Here is a 4,904-nt window from a genome sequence, read left to right as displayed (position 1 = left end):
CCATCCCATTCATCCATTTTATGCCAAGAACCACCTTATTAAGACCCACGAAATTAGCCACCTTATTTTCCATCCTTTCCTTAATCAATTTCCGCATTTTCCATCAAGGTTTAATCCTAGACGATCCTAAATCAGCCCTTGTGCCATGTGGGTTCATATCAACCGCATGACGCCGATCGAACATTTCCTTACCGACATCATGCATATTTCAGTAAGGGATTGAATAGAAAACGCAATAGCCGACATCGGTCGTGAAGTCGCCTGACTGATATTTTTCAGCCGACATTGCGCGATTTTTTTTTAAAAACGCTCGCTGGCCGATAATGTTTTTTTTTTACGGCAGAGGAAGTTTTCTTGTTTTGGTGTTGCATAAAAAATGTACAATGTAGGTCGGCTAGGTTTTTTTGAGCGAGCTCAACCGACGTTTTGTTTCGGCCGAAACTGGCATTTCACATTTATTCGGCCAGGAAAACATTAGCCCAGCTCGGCAAAAAAATATTTTTCACCGATATTGATCGAAAAAAATGCCAGTTGACGTCCGCCACGAAAGATGACCGATCGAGGTTAAAAAAAAAGCATCACCGCATGACGCCGATCGAACATTTCCTTACCGACATCATGCATATTTCATTAAGGGATTGAATAGAAAACTCAATAGCCGACATCTATCGTGAAGTAGCTCGACTGATATTTTTCAGCCGAAATTGCACAATTTTTTTTTTAAAAACGCTCGCTGGCAGATAATGTTTTTTTTTACGGCAGAGGAAGTTTTCTTGTTTTGGTATAGCATGAAGAATCGGGGAGTTACGTGCTCCGGTTATTTTGTGCGAACTCAACCGACGTTTTATTTCGGCCGAAACTGGCATGTTCCCATTTTTTCGGCGACGAAAACATTAGCCCATCTCGGCAAAAAAATATTTTTCACCGATATTGATTGAAAAAATTGACAGTCGACGTCCGCCAGGAAAGATGACCGATCGAGGTCTAAAAAAGAAGCATCACTACATGACGCCGATCGAACAGTTCCTTACCGACATCATGCATATTTCATTAAGGGATTGAATAGAAAACTCAATAGCCGACATCGGTCGTGAAGTAGCCCCGACTGAAATTTTTCAGCCGACATTGCGCAATTTTTTTTTAAAAAACGCTCGCTGGCAGATAATGTTTTTTTTTACGGCAGAGGAAGTTTTCTTGTTTGGGTATAGTATAAAAAATGTACAATGTAGGTGGGCTAGGTTTTTTTGTGCGAGCTCAACCGACGTTTTGTTTCGTCCGAAACTGGCATGTTCCCATTTATTCGGCCAAGAAAACATTAGCCCATCTCGGCAAAAAAATATTTTTCACCGATATTGATTGAAAAAATTGACAGTCGACGTCGGCCAGGAAAGAAGACCGATCAAGGTTAAAAAGGAAGCATCACCGCATGACGCCGATCGAACATTTCCTTACCGACATCATGCATATTAAAGTAAGGGATTGAATAGAAAACAAAATAGCCGACATCGGTCGTGATGTAGCGCAGATTGAAATTTTTCAGCCGACATTGCGCAATTTTTTTTTAAAAAACGCTCGCTGGCAGATAATGTTTTTTTTTACGGCAGAGGAAGTTTTCTTGTTTTGGTATAGCATAAAAAATGTACAATGTAGGTCGGCTAGGTTTTTTTGTGCGAACTCAACTGACGTTTTGTTTCGGCCGAAACTGGCATGTTCCCATTTATTCGGCCAGGAAAACATTAGCCCATGTCGGCAAAAAAATATTTTTCACTGATATTGATCGAAAAAAATGCCAGTCGACGTTGGACAGGAAAGATTACCGATCAAGGTTAAAAAGGAAGAATCCCGCATGACGCCGATCGAACATTTCCTTACCGACATCATGCATATTTCATTAAGGGATTGATTAGAAAACTCAATAGCCGACATCGGTCGTGAAGTAGCCCCACTGATATTTTTCAGCTGACATTGCGCAATTTCTTTTTAAAAACGCTCGCTGGCCGATAATGTTTTTTTTTACGGCAGAGGAAGTTTTCTTGTTTTGGTGTTGCATAAAAAATGTACAATGTAGGTCGGCTAGGTTTTTTTGTGCGAGCTAAACCGACGTTTAGTTTCGTCCGAAACTGTCATGTTCCCATTTATTCGGGTAGGAAAACATTAGCCCATCTCGGCAAAAAAATATTTTTCACCGATATTGATCGAAAAAAATGCCAGTCGACGTCGGTCAGGAAAGATGACCTATCGAGGTTAAAAAGGAAGCATCACCGCATGACGCAGAACGAACATTTCCTTACCGACATCATGCATATTTCATTAAGGGATTGAATAGAAAACTCAATAGCCGACATCTATCGTGAAGTAGCTCGACTTATATTTTTCAGCCGACATTGCGCAAGTTTTTTTAAAAACGCTCGCTGGCAGATGATTTTTTTTTTACGGCAGAAGAAGTTTTGTTGATTTGGTGTTGCATAAAAAATGTACAATGTAGGACGGCTAGGTTTTTTTTAGCGAGCTCAACCGACGTTTTGTTTCGGGCCGAAACTGGCATATTCGCATTTATTCGGCCAGGAGAACATTAGCCCATCTCGGCAAAAAAATATTTTTCACCGATATTGATTGAAAAAAATGCCAGTCGACGTCCGCCAAGAAAGATGACCGATCGAGGTTAAAAAGGGAAGCATCACCGCATGACACCGATCGAACATTTCCTTTTCCGACATCATGCATATTTCATTAAGGGATTGAATAGAAAACTCAATAGCCGACATCTGTCGTGAAGGAAGCCCCGACTGATATTTTTCAGCCGACATTGCGCAATTTCTTTTTAAAAATGCTCGCTGGCAGATAATGGTTTTTTTTAGGGCAGAGGAAGTTTTTCTTGTTTTGGTGTTGCATAAAAAATGTACAATGTAGGTCGACTAGGTTTTTTTGTGCGACCTCAACCGACGTTTTGTTTCGGCCGAAACTGCCATGTTCCCATTTATTCGGCCACGAAAACATTAGTCCATCTCGGCAAAAAAATATTTTTCACCGATATTGATTGAAAAAATTGACAGTCGACGTCCCCCAAGAAAGATGACCGATCGAGGTTAAAAAGGAAGCATCACCGCATGACGCTGATCGAACATTTCCTTGCCGACATCATGCATATTTCATTAAGGGATTGAATAGAAAACTCAATAGCCGACATCGGTCGTGAAGTAGCTCCGACTGATATTTTTCAGCCGACATTGCGCAATTTTTTTTTAAAAACGCTCGCTGGCAGATAATGTTTGTTTTTTTACGGCAGAGGAAGTTTTGTTGATTTGGTGTTGCATAAAAAATGTACAATGTAGGACGGCTAGGTTTTTTTTAGCGAACTCAACCGACGTTTTGTTTCGGCCGAAACTGGCATATTCGCATTTATTCGGCCAGGAAAACATTAGCCCATCTCGGCAAAAAAATATTTTTCTCCGATATTGATTGAAAAAATTGACAAACGACGTCCTCTAGGAAAGATGACCGATCATGGTCTAAAAAAGAAGCATCACCACATGACACCGATCGAACATTTCCTTACCGACATCATGCATATTTCATTAAGGGATTGAATAGAAAACTCAATAGCCGACATTGGTCGTGAAGTAGCCCGACTGAAATTTTTCAGCCGACATTGCACAATTTTTTTTTAAAAACGTTCGCTGGCCGATAATGTTTTTTTTTACGGTAGAGGAAGTTTTCTTGTTTTGCTGTTGCATAAAAAATGTACAATGTAGGTCGGCTAGGTTTTTTTGAGCGAGCTCAACCGACGTTTTGTTTCGGCCGAAACTGGCATGTTCGCATTTATTCGGCCACGAAAACATTAGCCCATCTCGGCAAAAAAATATTTTTCACCGATATTGATCGAAAAAAATACCAGTCGACGTCGGCCAGGAAAGATGACCGATCGAGGTTAAAAACGAAGCATCACCGCATGACGCCGATCGAACATTTCCTTACCGACATCATGCATATTTCATTAAGGGAGTGAATAGAAAACTCAATAGCCGACATCGGTCGTGAAATAGCCCGACTGATATTTTTCGGCCGACATTGCGCAATTTTTTTTAAAAACGTTCGCTGGCCGATAATGTTTTTTTTACGGCAGAGGAAGTTTTCTTGTTTTGGTGTTGCATAAAAAATGTACAATGATGGTCGGCTAGGCTTTTTTTTGCTAGCTCAGCCGACGTTTTGTTTCGGCCGAAACTGGCATATTCGCATTTATTCGGCCAGGAAAACATTAGCCCATCTCGGCAAAAAAATATTTTTCACCGATATTGATTGAAAAAAATGCCAGTCGAAGTCCGCCAAGAAAGATGACCGATCGAGGTTAAAAAGGAAACATCACCGCATGACGCCGATCGAATATTTCCTTACCGACATCATGCATATTTCATTAAGGGAATGAATAGAAAACTCAATAGCCGACATCGGTCGTGAAGTAGCCCGACTGATATTTTTCAGTTGACATTGCGCAATTTCTTTTTAAAAACGCTCACTGGCCGATAATGTTTTTTTTTACGGTAGAGGAAGTTTTCTTGTTTTGGTGTTGCATAAAAAATGTACAATGTAGGTCGGCTAGGTTTTTTTGAGTGAGCTCAACCGACGTTTTGTTTCGGCCGAAACTGGCATGGTCCCATTTATTCGGCCACGAAAACATTAGCCCATCTCGGAAAAAAATATTTTTCACCGATATTGATTGAAAAAAATGCCAGTCGACGTCCGTCAAGAAAGATGACCGATCGAGGTCTAAAAAAGCAGCATCACCGCATGACGCCGATCGAACATTTCCTTACCGACATCATAAATATTTCATTAAGGGATTGAATAGAAAACTCAATAGCCGACATCGGTCGTGAAGTAGCCCCGATAGATATTTGTCAGCCGAC

Source organism: Glycine max, chromosome 13, assembly GCF_000004515.6.
Source record: "Glycine max cultivar Williams 82 chromosome 13, Glycine_max_v4.0, whole genome shotgun sequence".
NCBI lineage: Eukaryota > Viridiplantae > Streptophyta > Magnoliopsida > Fabales > Fabaceae > Glycine > Glycine max.
The sequence above is the reverse complement of the archived record's forward strand: the minus strand, read 5'-3'. Positions refer to the sequence as shown.